The following is a 21,875-nucleotide window of genomic DNA, read 5'->3' as shown; positions in this document are numbered from 1 at the left end:
CTCAAGATCCCTTCAGTCTATTCAGAGGAAGTCATTTAAGCTGCTATTTCCTCTTTCCAAGCCTTTTCTGGATACTTATCTCTATAAGGCTAATGTACTTCTCCCACCGGACTCCACTAGCATATCCTTCCAACCTCCTATCCCTGCTCCCATTTCTCATTTTTCTGGAATTTTCCCCGAGTGTCTTTTTAAGTAACTTCTACATTTCATTTTATCCATCTTCTTCTCTCACAGTTACACCTCCAGTACTTCCAGAGACTTCATCCTTTCCCTCTTGAGACAACATAAAACCCATTTACATTTCAATTATTCTTACCTCCATATGGACAGGAGTACTATGCTCTTAAATCCATACATTCATTAGGGAAGAGTTATCTTTTTTATTTATTTATTTATTTTTATGGATTTTATTTTTTTAAGTAATCTCTACACCCAATGTGGGGCTCAAACTTAAAACCGCAAGATCAAGAGTCACACGTTCTACTAACCGAACCAGCCAGGTGCCCTGGGTTCCCTTTTTTAATCACAACTGTTAATCAATGAAAACCTTGTTAGCAAAGATCACTTTACATCTGGGCACCTGACTGAGACAGGAAGGCCCTGTCACAGGTCACGGACTAGGGCCTGCATGCAGAGATGCTGAAACATTGCATGGAACAGTGCAGTAATTTATTAAGGTTCCAAACAGGAGATAGCTCCGAAATTTAGGGATGAAGTTAAGGAAAGGTTAGATTCTGATAATAAAACTGATGAAAAGTGAGTAAGACTGCATCTGCAGAAATGACTCACTTGGAGTCATTTATAAACATGGTCAAAATCGAGCCATTGTCTCTTAGTCCAGTTAAGAAAGTCACCGGGTTTCTCAAAAACAAAAACACAACTGTAGCCTTGTCAATGATATTGCCAAATGCCTCAGATTTTTGTTGTGCTGTCATAACAGAAGGAGGGTTGGAAGTCTGCCTTAGACCTAAGGAAAGGAAGGCAGGAGACCAAGCTGATATCAGGTGTATCCAGCCTCCCCAGATGGAAGGGCACTTTGACTTCAGAGGGCCAGTGTCAATTATTTAGTTGGAATATACCTAGAATAGAGCAGGGGCAAGCTGCACTTAATTTTATAAAACTAGCCAGTAATTACATCCAACTATTTTTGTTGTCATTATTTTCACCAAGCGTTGCAGTAGGCGGAAAGAACTAGCAAGAGGAGAGGAGAGGAATGTCATGGGTGAGGAAAATAATGTACATCTAGTGCCAGATAGGAAAATAAATTGCTAAACGGAAGGTTCACGAGAAATACAGCTCAGGGGTGGGTGAAGAGAAAGGAAGATGAGGAGAAAGGCAAGGCTGACTTACTGATAAGAGGAAGTTGGGATGAGGCATAATCACAAGGGAGTGCATTTACAGATAAATGCTGAATCTGAATGCTTGAATGAAGAGGAAAATTGGGAGAAACGTCCATGGAGAGCTTGCCATAGTAAGCACTTTTTTTTTTTCCAAATAAAGTTGATACTTTGTAATGTCAAGCAATCGAGGGGTAAGCATTTACAACCAAAGTAGGAGATAGGGAATAGAATGTGATTAGTTGGATTTATTAAATCAGCTATCAGACATATTGCGGAAAAGCTGCTAAAACTTTGTCACTTAATGTAAGACAAATAAATTCAGCGTTTCCCAAATTTTGCTCTTTGGTTACTTACCTTTATCATCCTTGCTATATTCTTCTACCAGGTATACTCGTCAATGTGATTCTTTAAAACAGTTCATGGAGTTCTTTAAAACAGTTCATTAACAATGTTTTTCATACTTTAGTTTCACCCTAAGCAATGGTATCTATGACACCATGAGTTTGATAAGCTAGTTAGATATTTTTCTAACACACATTAACATAAATGCATAACCTTAAAAATAAAATCTCTCCATCTGGGTAACAGCTGAAATCAACCTCTGCACTACTGGTGATACCCAGACCCATTTAGAGAAACCCTAAGAAATGTATTGCTTGTCCACAGTAATGTTGTGGTTTGGTGTGTGAAAAGGTAAGAGTTCAATGCACTTACTTTCTTTTAGGTTCCTTCTTGCTTTTAAAAAAGCAAGAGAAAATAAAACACCATTAACTCCCTCCCACTTGGGATGGCTCAGAGCTTAATTTTTAAGTTATTAAATTCCAGAATTACTCAAAGTGTAATTCGGCGTTTGCCTCTGGCCTTGAGATTCATGGAAGAGCAGGATGTCCCCTAATATGGAAGGAACTGTGGGTAGAGATATGTAGATAGAATGATGTTCCTGGATACTCTGAATATGCTTTTGTCCAGGCTACGACCCACCAAAGAGAAAAGCTGTACATGGGAATTAGGGGTGCACCTCTTGAAAGACAGAACCTCTTTGGGGAAGGTCAACTAATATTTATATGTGAGTACCCTCCTTCTATGAGCAGAGAGGGGCAGGTGACGATCCATACTACATGGAACCATCACATGCATTTTTACTATATTTCTATCAAAATGCAGCACCCATTTATTCTCCCAGTGGATTTACCCCTAAGATAGAGAAGTTGAAGCAAATAGCCAATGTTGGCCTCTGGGCAGGTATAATCTCTATAAATCCTGAAACTGGCATTCTAACTGATGAAGCAACCTCTTATGAGTTGTTAGAATGAAATGAATTCCTCCTAAACTCGAACAATATCTTAATAAGTAAAAAATAATTTCTCAACCTGCAAAGCTAAACATCTATGGAGACTAGCCATAAAAACCATTCACATCTGGGATGTAGGCTGGTCAGAAGGCTGTCTCACTGTGTTTGAAACCTTAGTAGGTACAATAGGTACAAACTTAATCTCTAGTCCAGTTTTCCAAAGGCTGGCCCTGCTTTGGATAGCATTAGGAGGGCATCCTACTACTCATTTCAAAGCTGTGTCTAACATCTTATTGGTGGAGGCCTGCCTTGATATTCAGTGAAAGGTATTAACTAATGGAGCTCCTTAAGAAATGAAATTAATTTATGTGATAGCTAAAATATTTTGAAACACAGCAAAGATTGGTTTGTGCTGTAAGCCTTCATTTGGTAAGAAGCTTGGCATCGTGTCACAGAACCATCTGCCTATCTTCCAAAGGCTATGTTGACCTTCTTATTAAATTGTCTTTTTTCACTTAGCTCATCAGTTAACAACCTCTGTTAATTAGATGCTAAGAGGACAATGTGACGTCTAGGTAGCAGAATCTAGGACCAACTTCTAATTATATAGTACTGAAAACAAAAAGTCTTCAGCATTAGATAAGCTCTACTCTAGAGCAGGTTAGTACATAAACTTTATTGCTTTTTACTTTTGTTTTTAGCAGTCACGCTGTGCTAACTTCACAAAAGCATTTGATGCTATAAAACTCTTAGAAGAAAACACATTGTGGTAAATCTTCATGACCTTGGATTTGGCAATGGATTCTTAGATATGAGACCAAAAACACAAGCAACGGAAGGAAAAATAAGCTGGACTTCATCAAAATTAAAAAACTTTGTACATCAAAGGGCGTTATTTAAAAACTGAAAAGAAAACCCACATAACTGAAAAGAATATTTGCAAATCACATATCCAAGAGGGAACCTTTACCCAGAATATATAAAGAACTCTTACAACTCAACAATGCAGACAAACAACCCAGTTTAAAAATGGGCAAAGAACTTGTAAAGACATTTCTTTAAAGAAGACATGCAAAGAGCCAACAAGCACATGAAAAGATGCTAAACATCATTAATCATTAGGGAAATGCAAGTCAAAACCACAGTGAGATGCCACTTTATACCCACTAAGATGGCCATAATAAAAAAAACAAAGGAAAACAAGTGTTGGTAAGGATGGGAACAAACTGGAACTTCTGTATATTGCTGGTGGGTATGTAAAATGGTGCAGCTGCTGTGGAAAACAGGGTGGTGCTTCCTCAAAATGCTAAACATAAAACTACCATCTGACCCAGCAATTCCACTCCAAGGTACATAGCCAACAGAATTTTAAAAAGATACTCAAACAAATACTTGTACATATATTTCTACAGCAGCACTACTCCCAATACCCCAAAGATAGAAACAACACAAATGTTCATCAATAATAAATGGATAAGCAAAATGTGGTAGATCAATACAATGGAATATTATTCAGCCATAAAAAGAAATAAAGTACTGATATATGCTATGATGTGGCTGGACCTCAAAAACATTATGCTAAATGAAAGAAGCCAGACACAAAAGGTCATATATTGTATAACCCCATTTATATGGATTATCCAGAATAGATAAATCCATAAAAACAAAAAGCAGATTGGTGGTTGTCCCAGGCTGGAGGGAGACAATGGTGAGTGACTGCTTAATTGGTATGGGATTTTCTTTTGGGGTGATAAAAATGTTTGGAAATTGATAGAGGTGGCGACTGCACAATATCGTGAATGCACTAAATGCCACTGAGTTGTATACTTTAAACTGGTTAATTTTATGCTTTGTGAATTTAACCTCAATTTATAACAAAAAGCAGTTGGTGATTGTTATTGAATGATCTGACATGCAAAGTTGGAGCCAGAATCAACAGAATGCAACATTGTTATTTATGCCCAATGTTTGATGTTTGATGTTTGATGATGTATATAGCTCACTGAACTGAAATAATTTTCCAAAGAATCATAAAAGGCTATCTTTTCAGGGAACCCTTTTATAACTGTGTATGTTCAAAGTTTAGCTGCTATCTGTTAAATAGCAGTGTAAATTATTTAGCTTGGTTCCCCATGACTGATGGAGAATTGGTTCAGAACAAGTGACACTAACCTAAACATGACCGACTATCTGAAGTGACTGGGAGATCATGGGGAACTTGATAGTGTCAAATGATGATGCTGATAGATACATAGCATTGCAGCTGGCTGCTTAGAAACTACAGAAGTATGTCTGTCACTCTGGGGAATACTAATCAGAACCAGGGGGAGTCGAAAGGAGAGGTGTTTCGGAAGACCTGTACATCTTTCCACTAAAAACAGATGAATCTGCCAAGAGAGCATGTCTGATTCCCAGAGATACAAAGTTGGGGTAGAAAAAATAAGACTACTTAGAGAGAAGACATGCTTTCTACTTTATGGAAGTCAGTTTCATTTCATTAACTTGCACAGAAAATGACTTGATTTGGGCTATCTGTACCTCTGGTACAAAAAGATTTACTTTAAATTTTCTCCTTCCTGGTCTGTAACTGGCCTCATTTACCGAACTGGCTAAAAGGATGATTCTTGAACTGTGTTACATACACATCTTGATAATGTGCTAAAGTTTGCAGAACACCAAACTATCCCCTTTGGAAAGGTCCAGCTTACTTACTGAATTGAAAACAGCTTATAATGATTAGTACAGATGAAACAATCTCACTGAAAATAGACAAGAGACAAAATGGAAAGTATTAACATCCTTTAGGGTTGGGGCGGTTCTCAGACTGAAATTCAAACCAAACCTTGTATCAGTTAGGGTTTTTTCTTGGTTTTAAGTATTCAGAAAATCAAACTAACAGTGGCTTGAGTCAGTAAGGATTTATTTGTCTCATTACAATTAGAAGACAGGAAACAGGAAGTTGTATCTCCTCTCTGAATGATGTCATCAGAGACCCTGGCCCTTTCTATCTTCCATTCCATCACCTTTAGCTTAATACGTTGGACTCATGGTCACAATATGGCCACCACAGTACCAGACGTCACTTTCACATTTAAGGCATAAAGAAATTGGTGAGGGGGAGGAAAAAAGGGTAGCACCAACCACATCTGTCCCTTTATTAAAAAAGAAAAGCTTTCCCAGAAATCTCACAGTTAGACTTCTGTTTATGCCATATTCGCCAGGACAGATTCTCATGGCCACCCCCAGCCATAGGGAGGTAGAAAGGAAGTATTTCTTTCTAAAAAGCTAGCATTTCTAGCCTCTCTAGTGGAAAACTGGGAATGGAGAAGAGGGAGGGGAATTTTTAGACTAGTAAAATTTCACTGTTTGCCATGCTTTTCCTTGTACAAACATGAAAGAGATTCTTAGGTAAAGAAATAAAATAACTGATTTTATGCATAATAAAGAAGAACCTGAACAATGTATGACTCCTATTTCAACTCTCCTTATGTATAAAGTATGTAGTTGCTTAAGTTTTCACTTCATCTCAGAAAAAAAGAAAACTAGTATTCTACCATAAATGATGTGTGGCCTTCCGGAACTAAAAGATCTTCATGCATATTGATTCATTTGGTTTTACTACATCTAAGAGAAGGACACTGGGGGTGGGGGATGAGGGAAAGATGGGAAACAAGCTATATGGTCATTTACTCACTCAAATTTAGAACTTTAAGATTCCTGGTTTGAAGTTCAGGATATTGGGCAGGGTACTTTTTCTCTACTATTCTTCCTCCCCTTAAATGCCCAATTAAACATATATACTTCACACACACACACACACACACATACACACACACACAATGATATAAATAGTTGCCACCAGCATAAGGTACGGAAACAATTACCTAAATGTTGGCATAAGCAAAGGAAGGTCGTGACTGAATCCCCAATGCCCAGGAAAAGAGGGAAATCATTATTTTCCTAGGGAATACAAATCTCTTCCAAGTTACCAGATCTGAAAAATGAATTTATACAGCAATATTTCAGGGAACAGTAGTCAGATTTATGATGACATAAAATTCATTCAATTTTAGAGGAAAAAAAATCCAGCCTCTTTGTTATCCACAGAACCTATCTTACCCAACCAGGCAAAATAAGCTTAACCTTGACAAATTTTCTTCCTGCAGCAAATGCTCACATTGACTGGCAGATTTTCCTGGCTGTGGATTTGTAATTACTTTCTGAATTTTGAAGAACAGATGAAATGACTACATAAGGATCTAAATATTATCATCCACAAATCTTTCTGCTAACTGATTACTATGAGTTATTAAATGAGTTTTCCACGTTTCATAAGCATTTCCTGTGCTGGTCCATCCTTCGCAATACTACATATTGCCTCTGACAAATAATTCAAAAATAAAATATGAGCTTCAAAGAAAATAAAGCCTACTGTATGATAGAATAGACTTCAAGGAAGATTTTTATAATATCTTTGGGGGAAGAACTTTAAACATACGTTTTCCAAAGCAAAAAGATAGCAGCCTTTAAGGGTTGCACATAAATGTTAAAATAAATTTTATCAAAAGAACAAAAGTCTTTATAAGTTGCTATGTTTATAGGTTTAGCATTTGAACTTTAATAACTTGGGCTGCAACTGTGATAAAAATAATCTGTAAAGATCACTTAGAGGCAGAATGCATTCTCTTTTCCTAGGTTGAAATGGACTTCTAATCTGCTAGCCAAAGGGCATAGTTTAACTATCTCTATGGCAACCTTTTTTTTTTTCCTTTATTGCAGCATCTGAAGAAAGAACACACTGTGTACAGCTGGGTAATGCAGTTGTCCTAGACTTTAATAAATTTGCTTTTCTAAGCTATTTACAGATTTCTATCATATCCACAATCTTAGACATTAAGGTTCAGAGATACACAGAGTCTTCATAAAGTTCTACAGATATCTGGTTATATTAATCCCCCTTGGTAAACTCCTATAGTACAATGTTTTATATTTGGAAAGTACATTCTAATCATTTCTGTTTATCTTCTCAATATCCGTAAGGATGGAGTAAGTTCTGGACAGGGGAAGTGTTAGCTAATATTGAAGGCAGAGGAGTCTGCTGGGCTTTCACAGAGATTTTATAACAGTGAGCAGAAGTTGAGAAGATAGAAGATCATCTTGTTGGAAATGCCTTAATAAAGTCAGACAGACAAGGAGGCAGAACTGAGAACCTAATGCTGGAACTGAGAGAAAGTCACCTACTAGACCTACTAGCTTCCAAGCCTGGAGGTTAACAATAGCCCATAATTGTTGAGCTTAGTGTGCTGGGCATTGAGATAAGCATTTTACATCATTTATTATCACTCAAATCTCACAACAGTCCTGTGAGAAAGATATTACCACCATTTTCAGGTAAGGAGAGGAGGTTTGTGGAAATTGCTCAATAAAATTTAGGTCCCTTCTGGCGTGCCTGGCCGGTTCAGTGGGTAGAGCATGTGACTCTTATTTCAGGATCCTGAATTCAAGCCCCACATTGGGTGTAGAGCTTACTTGGAAAAAAAAAAAAAAAAAAGGTCCCTTCTCTGCTATTCTCCATTATGATGATACCTAACAAATGATGACTATTCAGTCATCCTTGATTTCAAGCTACAAGTATTTAATGTACAACTAGTTAGTGCTAAGATAAAGTGCTAATCATTGAGAATACCAAAATAAAGAAGGCAGACCCAAGCCCTACCCTCACAGGGTTAACTTTGTTAGTCTAATGTAGCACAGAGTCCATGTTCAAGAAATGATAATAGCTAATATTTGCCTAACATATATTACATACCAGGCACTGTTCTAAGTGTTTGACATATATTAATTTATTTAATTCTCCCAACAACCCTATAATGTATTACCACTACTTCACAGATGAGGAAACTCAGTCAAGGCTAGAGATTAAGTAATTTACCTAGACTTACATTCCTTGTGATTGACGAAGTCAGGATTTGAACCCAAGTGGTCTACCTTGAGGGACCACAATCTTAACTAATCTACCACTCTTTCTCTCTAAAATTTCTTATTGAAAGAAATAGTTTGATTAGAGCCCTCTCTCATTGATTCCCAGGGATGTAGAATTTTAAATGAGGGATATATTTCTCTAAGAGAGTTCAAAATGAGAAAAAGAAGACAGAAGTAACATCTACTCCTTAGAGTATAGGACAAAGGGGACTTGTGGAAGATATAATAAAGCAGAGAGGTCAGGGAGTTGAGAACACACCCAAGGATAACAGACATGGTCCATGACTTCCTAAGGCTCAGAGTTGGCAGAGCAGTTCTCTGGGATGACATAAGGGACCTACCTGACCTATAGGGACAGGAAAGTGTTCTCTGAGGAAATGATGCTTGAGGTGACCTGAAGAATTTGGGACAAGTCCCCTAAGGGCAGAGGGAACAATCTGTGGAAGTCTTGGGGCAGAAGAAAGCCAGCATAACTAAAGAAACTGAGAGAAATCCAGTTGGCTGAACATAGAGATGGAAGAGGAGTGTGGCATCAGAAAGAAATGTGATGTTGATAAAGAGAGCAGACCATGGAGAGCCTTGTAAGCCATGTTGATACTTTGGACTTTATTCTAATGGCAAGAATAAGCTATTGAAAGGCTTTTAAACACAGGAGAGTCATCGTGGTGATTTTACTTTTTGAAATGATTACTTTGCCAAAGGGTAGAGAACAAATTAAAAAGGGGAGAAATTTAAAAAGACCCATTAAGGAGGCACCTGGGTGGCTCAGTCATTAAGCGTCTGCCTTCAGCTCAGGTCATGGTCCCAGGGTCCTGGGATCGAGCCCCACATCGGGCTCCCTGCTCGGCGGGAAGCCTGCTTCTCCCTCTCCCACTCCCCCTGCTTGTGTTCCCTCTCTCACTGTGTCTCTCTCTGTCAAATAAATAAATAAAATCTTAAAAAAAAAAAAAAAAAAGACCCATTGGGGGAAGAACTAAGATGGCAGAGTAGTAGGAGGACCCTAGGCTTGCCCCATCCCTGGAACACAGCTAGATAAGTATCAAATCATTCTGAATATCCAAGAAATTGATCTGAGAACTAACAAAACAAAATGCATGAGAGGGAGAGAAGCAGCCACATCTTGGAAGGTAGGAGTTGCAGAGATATACTGGAGGAGAAAAGGAATGCAGGTGCTGCAGAGGGGAGGGAGCCCTGGTCACAGAGCGAAGGGGGGGGGAAGAGAGAGAGAGAGAGAGAGAGAGAGGAGTGCACAGGGGATCGCACAAGGAGAACACTTCCCCAAAGATAATGACTGGAAAAATGAGAGGGGTTGATTTTTGTGAGTTTCTACAACCAGCAGGGCTCAAAGGCTGGAGTTTTAGAGGTCCACGTGTGGTTGGAGTAGAGCCCAGAGGGCACTGCAGTGTTCCTGTGGAGAAGGAGGGCAGATGGCCCTGTACCGGACGGAAGGATCTAAGGATCCCCTGAGATGCACTGGGAGAGATGGTTCCCCCTTCTTGGAGTGCATCTGGGAGAGGTGGCATTGCCTCTTCAGGGACAAAAGAGCTAGTGGGCACCATTACCATCCCCCACACCTCAACACAGGCACAGAGACACCTGCTGAGGGTGGCTAACTTGGGCAATGGCTCTTTGCTGAGCTTTACTCCAAATTCCATGCCCCTGCACTTCAGAGCCATTGCTCTTCTGGGACAAACTGGTACCAGTCCCAGTGCCACAAAACCCTCCCCCAGAGGACCAGCACAGATCCACGCCACACCAGGTCCCTAAAGTTTGGAGTTTTAAAACTCAGCCAGCCTGCCTGGGATAGAACACGGGTGCACCGCACTGCCAGGTGGACAGATGGCCTGGACACAGACAGGGGTGAAGGCAGAGATCTGAGGGATGCTAGGGACACATGAGGGGAGACTGTTCGCTCTTCTGGGAGGGCTTCCCGGAAAGTGGTAGGCATGATGTCTCCTCTCCAAGGACAAGGGAGGGGGCTGGTGCCATTTCTCCCCCAGGCTCTCAGCATAAACTAACCTCAGTAAACAGCACAGTGGCAACAGAGGTGGCCTAAACTGCTTACACCAAGCCCCACATACCTGTGCTCTGCAGGTGCTGCTTTTCTAGAGCAAACATGCCTGAGAACCAGAGCGGTACCCACCACCACCCCCCAAGATCAGCACAAACCCTCTGCGTGCACCACGCCTACTGATCATAGAGTTCTGCAAAGCTTCAGTTCTAGTGGAAATAGTATCAGTTATCATTTAACAAGCAGACCAGAGCACACCTACTTAAAACTCACCACACTCTGGCCAAGGTCCAAACACTCCCCACCGCAGGTAAGGAGAAACTCAGCAGATGACTGGCCTGAGGGATAGAGCAGCCAAAACACAACAGCAGAGTGCAAACAGCACACACCAGAGACACTTCCTAAAGTGGCAGGCCCTGGACACTATCTGACCTCTTCTTCATAAAGCCATTACTCTCAGGAGCAGGAAACACAACAGGTGTTCCTAACACAGAGAAGACAGAGACCTAGACAAAATGCTAAGATGGGGGAATTCATCCCAGAAGAAAGAACAAGAAAAGGTCACAGCCAGGGATCTAATTAAAACAGATATAAGTAATATGCCTGATCCAGAATATAAAACAACAATCATAAGGATACTAGCTGGACTTCAGAAAAGCATGGAAAATACCATAGAGTCCCTCACCTCAGAGATAAAAGAGCTAAAAACTAGTCAGGCCAAAATATAAAAATGTTATGACTGAGATGTGAAACTGGAGGTAATGACCGCAAGGATGGAAGAAGTAGAGGAACAAAATGGGGTATAGAAGATAGAATCACGGAAAGGGACACCTGGGTGGCTCAGTCAGTTAAGCGTCTGCCTGTGGCTCAGGTCACGGTCCCAGGGCCTGGGACTGAGTCCCATGTCAGGCTCCTTGCTCAATGGGGAGCCTGCTGCTCCCTCTCCCTGCTGCTTCCTCTGCTTGGGCTCTCTCTCTCTCTGTCAAATAAATAAATAAAATCTTTTTTTAAAAAGGTAGAATAATGGAAAATAATGAAGCTGAAAAAAAGAGAGGAAAATTTGGGATCACGAAAGTAGACTTAGGGAACTCAGTGCCCGCATAAAGCATAATAATGTTCGTATTATAACAGAAGAAGGGAAATAATAAAGATTAGAGCAGAAATAAATGATATAGAAACAACAACAACAAAAAACAGAATGGATCAAAGAAAGCAGAAGTGGCTTCTTTGGAAAAATTAATAAAATTGATAAACCCCTAGCCAGACTTACCAAAAAGAGAAAGGACCCAAATAAATAAAATCATGAATGAGAGGGGAGAGATCACAACCAACACGACAGAAATACAAACAATTTTAAGAGAATTTTTTTAAAGATTTTATTTAGTCATTTGAGAGAGAGAGAGAGCATAAGTAGGGGAGGGGCAGAGGGAGAAGGAGAAGCAAACACCCGGCCTAAGCTGGGACCCCCAAAAGGGGCTCTATCCCAGGACCTGGAGATCATGACCTGAGCTGAAGGTAGACACTTCTGACTGAGCCACCCAGGCACCCCCAATTATAAGAGAATATTATGAAAAATTATATGACAACGAATTGGGCAAGCTGGAAGAAATGGATGAATTCCTAGAAACATATAAACTACCAAAACTGAAACAAGAAGAAATAGAAAACTTGAACAGACTAATAACCAGCAAAGAAACTGAATCAGTAATCAAGAATCTCCCAAGAAACAAAAGTCCAGGGACAGATGGCTTCCCAGGGGAATTCTACCAAACATTTAAAGAAGAGGAGCGCCTGGGTGGCTCAGTCGGTTAAGACTCTACTTCAGATCAGGTCATGATCCCAGGGTCCTGGGATGGAGTCCTTCCTGGGGCTCCCTGCTCAGCGGGGAGTCTGTTTCTCCCTCTCCCTCTGTCATTTCCCCCTCCCCTCCCCACCCCCGTGCTCTCTCTCTTTCTCTCTCAAATAAATAAAATCTTTAAAAAAAATTAAAGAAGAGTTAATCCATAGTCTTCTCAAACTGTTCCAAAAAATAGAAATAGAAGAAAAAATTCCAAACTCATTCTACAGGACCAGCATTACCTTGATTCCAAAACCAAAGACCCCACTTAAAAGGAGAATTACAGACCAATATCCCAGATGAACCCGGATACAAAAATTCTCAACAAGATTCTAGCAAATTGAATCCAAGAGTACATTAAAAGAACCTTTCACCACGATCAAGTGGGATTTATTCCTGGGTTGCAAGGTGGTTCAATATTTGCAAATCAATCAACATGATATACCACATTAATAAAACAAAAGATAAGAACCATATGATTCTTTCAATAGAGCAGAAAAAGCATCTGACAAAGTACAGCATCCATTCTTGACAAAAACCCTCAACAAAGTAGGGATACAGGGGACATATCTCAACATCATAAAGCCCATATACAAAAGACCCACAGCTAATATAATCCCGAATGGGGAAAACCTGAGAGCTCTTCCTCTATGGTCAGGAACAAGACAGGATGTCCACTCTCACCACTGTTAATTTAACACAGCACTAGAATCCTAGCCTCAGCAATCAGACAACACAAAGAAATAAAAGGCATCCAAATCAGCAAGGATGAAATCAAACTTTCACTATTCACAAATGACATGATACTCTTTATAGAAAACCCAAATGACTCCACCAAAAAATTGCTACAAGTGATACACAAATTCAGTAAAGTTGCAGGATCAACATACAGAAATCTGTTGCATTTCTATACACCAATTATGAAGCAGCAGACAGAGAAATCAAGGAATCAGTGCCATTTACAACTGCACCAAAAACCATAAGATACCTAGGAATAAACCTAACCAAAGAGGTAAAAGATCTGCACTCTGAAAACTACGGAACACTGATGAAAGAAATTGAAGAGGACACAAAGAATAGGAAAGACATTCCATGCACATAGATTGAAAGAACAAATATTGTTAAAATGTCTATACTACTCAAAGCAATCTACACATTCAATGAAATCCCTATCAAAATACCACCAGTATTTTTCACAGAGCTAGAACAAACATCCAAAAATTTGTATGGAACCACAAAAGACCCCAAATAGCCAAAGCAATCTTTGGAGGCATCAGAATTCAAGTTATATTACAAAGCTGTAGTGATCAAGACAGTATGGTACTGGCATAAAAATAAGACACATAGATCAATGGAACAGAACTGAAAAGTCAGAAATGAACCCATACTGTATGGTCAACTAATCTTTGACAAAACAGGAAAGAATATCCAATGGAAAAACGAGAGTCTCTTCAACAAATGGAGTTGGGAAAACTGGACAGCAACATGCAAAAGAATGAAGCTGGACCACTTTATTTTACCATACACAAAAATAAATTCCAAATGGATGAAAGACCTAAATGTGAGGCAGAAAACCATCAAACTCCTACAGGAGAACACAGGCAGCATCAGCTGTAGCAACCTCTTACTAGACATGTCTTCTTAGGCAAGGAAAACAAAGGCAAAAATGAAGTATTGGGACTTCATCAAGATAAAAAGCTTTTGTACAGCGAAGGAAACAATCAAGGAAACTAAAAGGCAACCTCTGGAATGAGGGAAGATATTTGCAAATGACAGATCTGGTAAAGGGTTAGCATCCAAAACCTATAAAGAACTTATCAAACTCAACACCCAGAACCCAAATAATCCAGTTAATGGGCAGAAGACATGAACAGACATTTTGCCAAAGAAGACATACAGATGGGTAACAGACACATGAAAAGATGCTCAACATCACTGATGATGAGGGAAATACAAATCAAAACTACAATGAGATATCACCTTACACCAGTCAGAATGGCTAAAATTAATGACATAGGAAACAATAGGTGTTGGTGAGGATGTGGAGAAAGGAAATCCTCTTACACTGATTGTGGGAATGCAAGCTGAGGCAGCCACTGTGGAAAACAGCATGGGGGTTCCTCAAAGAGTTAAAAATAGCTACCCTATGATCCAGCAATTGTACTACTAGGTATTTACCCAAAGGACACAAAAATACTGATTGGAAGGGACACATGCACCCTGATGTTTATAGCAGCATTATCAACAATAGCCAAATTATGGAAAGAGCCCAAATGTCCATTGACTGATGAATGGATAAAAAAGTGGTGTATATATATACAATGGAATATTACTCAGGGATAACAAAGAATGAAATCTTGAAATTTGCAAAAACATGGATGGAGCTAGCGTGTATTTTGCTAATTGAAATAGAGAAAGACAAATACCACGTGATCTCACTTTTATGTGGAATTTAAGAAATGAAGCAGATGAACAAAGGGGAAAAAAGAGAAAGGCAAACCATAAAACAGACTCTTAACCATAGAGAACAGACTGAGGGTTGCTGGAGGGGACATGGGTGGGGAGTTGGGTTGAAGGGGTGATGGGTTTTGAGGAGGGCACTTGTTGTGATGAGCACTGGGTGTTGTATGTAAACGATGAATCACTGAATTCAACTCCTGAAACTAATATTATATAATATGTAAACTAACTGAAATTTAAATAAAAACTTGAAAAAAAAAGAGGCCATTGCTATGGTCTGAGTGATGTTTGATGGTGGGCTAGATTAGGGTATTGGCAGTAGGGATGAAGAGAAGAGGGAATATTCGAAGATAATTAGGAAGTATGTAGGACTTGATGACTGATGGAAAGACAGAACAGAGCCAAGAACATCCAGAAGTAGAAGTCTAGTGCCTGGGTAATTATCAAATGAATTAATGGAGCAGTGTTAGCATGTTGCAGGGCAGATAGAAGGAGCCGAGGGGTGGGATATAGGATGATGGTATGGCAGCTGGAAGAGAAAACAGGCATTGATGCCTAAGATGACAGTAGGAGAAGTGTCCGTGGGTATGGGCAGTCTTCAAGCTGCAGAGGGTGGCTCCTGAAGCTTCTTTGGCATTTTCAAAAACAATTTTTTTTTTTTTTTTTTTTTTTTTTTTTACTAATTTGCTTCAGTTATCTGGTGCAGATTTACTGCTGAAAGAAAAATTTGAGCAAACATTTTAAAATGGAGAGCAATTACTAGTGAGTTCATATATTAAATATTTTCTTTATTAACTCAAATCGACTTTGGGCAGAAGTCTCTTGTATTAAAGTCATCTCTGGCGACATTAGTTCTCTTCCTAGGAAGGGCAGTCCCCAACCAACCTGAAATTGCCTTACAAAAGCTTATTTGTAAGACCATTATATGATCCTTTTTTTTTTTTAAGATTTCATTTACTTGAGAGAGGGAGAGAGCACAAGCAGGAGGAGGGGCAGAGGGAGAGGGAGAAGCAGACTCCCCGCTGAGCAGGGAGCCCAATGTGGGGCTTGATCCCAGGACCCCGAGGATCATGACCTGACCCGAAGGCAGACGCTTAACTGACTGAGCCACATAGGCGCCCTGACCATTCTCTGACTCTTGCAATATAATTTCTAATATAACAAGTTACAAATTGTGGCTAAGTTCCCAAAGTAGCTCATAAGAAGCTATTTTAAGCCTTAATATAGTTAGACTAAGACTCTATATAAATCATGTTGAAGAGATTCACCACATTTATTTAACAAACTCAATCAAGTATCTATGATTCCATAGACTCTGTTTATATGCTGAGAAGTCAACAATAAACAACACAAAATCCCTTGCAGTCCAGTTGGAAATAAAAGGCTGAGGATCAAAAGTAGTGACAAGAAGATTTTCTTTCTTCTTCTACCTTGACCCCTGTCTCATTTCTCTACTACAGGAGTGGAAAGCAGAAACTGCAGGGAATGTAGGAGAGTGAAGTTTACTAAAGTAAAAATGTGATAAGCTTCCTTCTTCTTCAACCCGTCCCAGATGCTGACCACAGTTTTTCCTTCTTTTGTGCTCCTTCTCCCTATGGAATCCCCCTTCTGTGAAAAACTGGAGCTAACCAATAAATCAGTGAATGTGGAGTGGGGCAAGGATTGAGAGATGAGGGAAAAAAATCATCTTGAGAAGAGCAAGACAGGGTTACAAGGAAGAGAGAGAGGAAAATGTGCAGTTCCAACAAGAGGAAACATGTCCCCATCAAAACCAGGTGCAGTTCATATGCAAGATACCCAGGTCAACAGATTGTACAGGGTTTACTCTTCTTTGTAGGGTGTCCACTCAACTGTTTTTTTTAAAGAAAAATGATTCTCAGAAAGGCAAGATTGACTTAAGAAAAGCTAGTAGAGGGATACCTGGGTGGCTTAGCTGGTTAAGCAGCTGCCTTCCACTCAGGTCATGATCTCAGGGTCCTGGGATCAAGTCCCGCATCGGGCTCCTTGCTCAGCAGGGAGCCTGCTTCTCCCTCTGCCTGCTCTGCCTGCCGCTCCCCCCTGCTTGTGCTCTCTGACAAATAAATAAATAAAATCTTAAAAAAAAAAAAAGAATGAAAAAGAAAAGCTAGTAAATTAGACTCTTTTCTAATGCAAACACCAAAAGGTAATTTCCTAATGAATTAGTTGGCCAAGAGCTATACACTTGTTCTTGAAAACAGACAGAAACTGACTGTTGCTAATTTCAGCAGAAAAGGAATTTGCTGGAAAGGTATAGGGTAGATCACAGATTGGATATGAAGGCTGGAGTTCAAGGCTAGAAATTTGATAGGAGCCAGGGAAGGTTACAGAACTGGAAGCAGGCCAAAGTCCCACTGCAGGAATGGTCTGTTTGGGGTTTCTCGATGGACAGGTCCTCCACTGCTGCTGGATGCACCTCTATATGTCAGTTCAGAACTGGCCCTACATATAGTTTCACTTACCCCAGATTCAAAGCACTGGGCAGAAGCATCTAATTGGCTTTGCCCATAAGGGAATAAGGAGAGGGAGTGTCTGGCTCCATAACTTCCAAGAATCACACAGTGCAGATTCCATCAAAGTAGATACTAGGCAACCACAAAAGGGACAAATGCCCACTGCATACTGCTTATGATAATTTACTAAAGTGTTATTTTAATGAAGGGGTAGAATTTCTGCCAAGAATTTCAGACATGTTTGTAAGGGTAGCAAAGAAACTGCTCGAGTAACCTCCACTAGTTGATTCATTTGACAGATCCCTTCTAGGTCTATCCTTGACTTTGATTTTAAGATCTTTAAGCAAGCATCTTTGTCAAGATTGCTATTTGGCTAGGGTGTGGCATTGTCTCACTAGAAACCCTCAGCCCTGTGAAGGTGTGCATAGAACCACCTTATTATACCCATTTTTTTTTTTTTGACATGGCTGAGTCTCAGACAGGATTTTGGCCTATAGTCACACGCTATCAGCATAATTGGTTATTATGTAATACAAACAGATTTGGAGTAATTAATTTCTTCTACCTTATTTATACCAATTTAAGCAAAACATGATTAGTAAAATTATTTTAAAATATGTATTTCCTCTAGGAAATTGTTCACATTTTTTTCCTCATAAAATGAATGACGGTGATTTGAAAATCCCTGATGGATGAATAGGAAATTTTGTTACAACAGAAATTGAGTTCATTAATTATAAATTGGAATGGATAATGCTATTCAAAGCTTCACATTTCACCTGGAAAGAATCTAATTAACAAGATTGCTTTTTATAAATTAATTTTCTGACCTATTTCCTTATAGAATTGAAACTAGACCCAAATATTTTTGTTCTAGTTACTTGTTATATTTGAGCTTGAAATTTTTGTATTTGGGATTCTACATACTGCTATAACACATGTTAAGTTCAAATGAATTTTTAAATTAAAATTACAAATATTGAGAACAATAGCTTTGAGGAGCATGTATTACCATCATACCAAACTCAATATTTGGGCTTATATTCCCTACCAATTCTAATGGCTTAAGGGAACTTTCTCACAAATCTAATGTTGTAATGTTTTGATTAAGGAATCTTTGGGGAAATAAGTTTCTTCATGAGGAAGTTAAGGTGTTAAAGCCAATAAAAAGCTTCATAAAGCATGCAAAGCAAGGCTTCCTGAGCGTGTTAGCAGGACAACAACACCTCTGTACACAGCCTCTATTTTTCCCTGCTAAGGTGATGATCAAATTCCCTTTGAGGTAATAATGAAGTCTGCAAAGTTTGTGTTTTTCTCAGATGCAAGGCATGTTGGAACCTCAGCAGCAAGAGAGAAGCTCAGGCTTGGCAAAATGGGGGCTACAGCTGCTGGTCCTGGCTGTGGCTTTGTGAGCTTGGCAGAATTCTGGGGCTCACGGTTGTTGGCCAGGGCATGGAGGGATGGTTTCTGAGTGCTGAAGTTTAGGAGCCAAAGAACTTACTACCCTCCATTAGGCCAGTAAGCAGGGCATGGGCTCTCAGGATCCAGCGATGGGGAAGTCCATTTGGTAGGAGCTAGTTAGGGTTCCATGGCATTACTCACTGCAGGGACTCAGGGTGGAGCCACATGGAGAAAGGATGGCAACTGGGATCTACACCCAGGTCCAGGGAGACACTGAGAGTGTAGGGGACAGTAACAGAATTCCAAGACCCCCTTACAGTTCCCACCTCAAGAGGAACAGAGGCAAGACTGAGCCTGCTCCCACATATTTGGGGGTGACCAGCAGGAGACACAGGGTTGAGAAGCTAGGAAAACGGAGGCAGTCAAAGTGAGTTAAGGTTGAAATCAGCCTCCTCTTTCTGTGCCCTTTTATCAACTCGGAGTGACCTACCCCCCAGTTTGGACTCCCAAGTCCCTGTTTCCTTCTATTCCTTGCCCATATCAAAACATTGATAGGATGTTGCTATTCCTTTTGATCATTAACTGAAATGTACTAAACATTTTAGTGGCTTGGTACTGACAGCTCATCTTGAAAACTCCCACCTCTAGCTCATGCAACGTAAGAGGTCAAGGGCAGACCTGTTAACCAGGGCCTCCAAGTGATTCTGATGCAAGGGACATTGCCCTCAAGTAGCTGATCCCAATGAAGGGGTTTTCGTCTCTGGGAAACTGAAATTGAAAGACACAGAGGTAAGCAGCCAAATGATGGGGCACTGGACCTGAAAAGTCATGTCTGGTCAGGCTGGGGCAGTTGTTTGGGTACAGGAAGAGCTGAAGTTATAAGAAATTATGAGCAAGGGGAAGAGGCCAATTGGTAGAGAACATATAGAGCAGATGCAGAAGGAGTCTCATCTCCTTGTGGCTCTCCAATGCCCAGCTCCAGATCCCTGAATGTCTGGCTCAGTGGTGGTTCTGAGGTTCTCATCCCTGGACTTCCATGACGTTTCTTCCCCACATATTTCTTGAGCTGCCTTGAGGAAAACAGTGTTCCTTGCAACACAATGATCTCTAATCTACAACAAAGCTAGAGTGTGTTTAAATCAATGTATTAACTCAACCAATCATTATATATTAATCTTTGTGTTTCATTGCAGTAAAGAGAGATTTTATTTAGCAGGGGCAGGAGAGAGGAAGTCACAAAATCATTCAGGCCTATTTTTAAAGCTGGTCCTAAAAGTATATCTAACTTCTTCATTTGGTTGGGTGAATTATGGGGGTAAAGATCAGAAGAGATGCCTTCTCTTTTTGTTGCTGTCCGTCCTCTCCGGTCCCTCACGCGAACATAGGCATGTGTGTGTGCACTTGCTGTAAGCTTCCTTCCTGTCACTGTTGACTGATCTTGTCATGGGCCTGTCCACCAGGATCTGCCGCACATCCTGTTCTGCCTCGGTGCCTCCAATTCTCACACCAACCTTCATCTTTACCTAACAGTCATTCTTTCTGCCCCATGTCCTAGACCCCTAAATATGTTTTTTGTGTTTTCTGATCCATTCATCTTTAATACCTATTAAGACTTCTATCCCATAACTCTCTTACCTCTCTGGAGAACATGAGCCCAAACCTTATATATCATTTGCCCTCGGGTAATCGATTTCTGATAATATAGCATTGCTGCAACAGATTCTTTCATTAATAGTGACATATCTGAATGAGGGGATCACAGATTTATTATGAAAACAGCCCTGCTATATTTCTACTCGTCCATGCAATATACCAGAACTAGCTGGCATTTATAAACATCATTCACTTCTGGAGGGCTTCTTCCTTTCCCAGCAGGAAGCTAAGGTTTTCCTCATGGGTGCTGCTATGGTATCCTGCTGTGGCATCACAATGGACTGCAATGACTTGTTTTCAACTACTTGTCTATCTCCTTTGAGACTGAGCTCCTTTCAGAATCTTTTATAGATTGAGTGCCAAGTACAGAGACTAAATATGGATTATAACAGGGCCTATAAAGGTTCTATTATAATAGAACCTTTTGGGGTTCTTAAGAGAATTAAAAGTAAATTAGTTTAAATTAAGTGCATGTAAAACATTGGCTGTATTATGAGTGTTCAATAAACATTAGCAGCTATTGTTATTAACACTATTATTAATAATAAAATTTACTTCCTTATACCCAGGTTTCTGTCTGGGTATCTTTGTGTGTGACACACCATTCAGAAAAAGGTAATGCAGAAGGAGATGAAATTTGGCAGATGGAACAGAATAATGAGTTCATTTCTGGACATTACCTTTACTGCTTGTGAAGAGACCCAGGCATAAAGCTGACTTAAGACACACACCCATAGCTGGGACTCAAATGTCAACTAAATGAAAGAATGTTCACTCAATCTAGAGGGGCGGGGGGTGGGGGGATGGGTTAGCCTGGTGACGGGTATTAAAGAGGGCACATACTGCATGGAGCACTGGGTGTTATACGCAAACAATGAATCATGGAACACTACATCAAAAACTAATGATATATCGTGATTAACATAACATAATAATAAAAAATAAATATAAATAAATAAATAAATAAATAAATCATTAATTAATTCACTCCCACTCATTCATTCATTCATTCATTCGGTGAAAAGAGTTCTTGGCCCCAACTTAATCCTAGTTATTTAATAACTTTGAAAGGAGGGATCAAAGCAAACTTACATTTAACTTTAAAATGTATGCACCATTAGCACTATTACATGTCGTAATACTAAAAATCTGGAAAACACTGATCAATTTTATGTTTTAAAACCTCCTTCACCAAATAATCAAATGCTTATTTATTACCTTCTATTATGCAGCTTTAAGGCCCTGTATAAATCACCAATGTTCACTAGGCTGCAACCAATTTTGGATTCACTGCTCAAGCATCCAAGCTGACCATGAATGTTCTCTAAAGACTTAAGATGCCAGATTTCCTGCGTATCTCTTTTTTCCCATGACATAGTCCCTAAGTCTCTGTAGTACTGAGATGTCACACCAATTTTTTAAAAATCTC

This window comes from Callorhinus ursinus, unplaced genomic scaffold, assembly GCF_003265705.2.
Source record: "Callorhinus ursinus isolate GAN/ISIS: 27379988/994484 unplaced genomic scaffold, GSC_fseal_2.0 scaffold5, whole genome shotgun sequence".
Classification (NCBI taxonomy): domain Eukaryota; kingdom Metazoa; phylum Chordata; class Mammalia; order Carnivora; family Otariidae; genus Callorhinus; species Callorhinus ursinus.
This window is presented reverse-complemented; position numbering follows the sequence as displayed.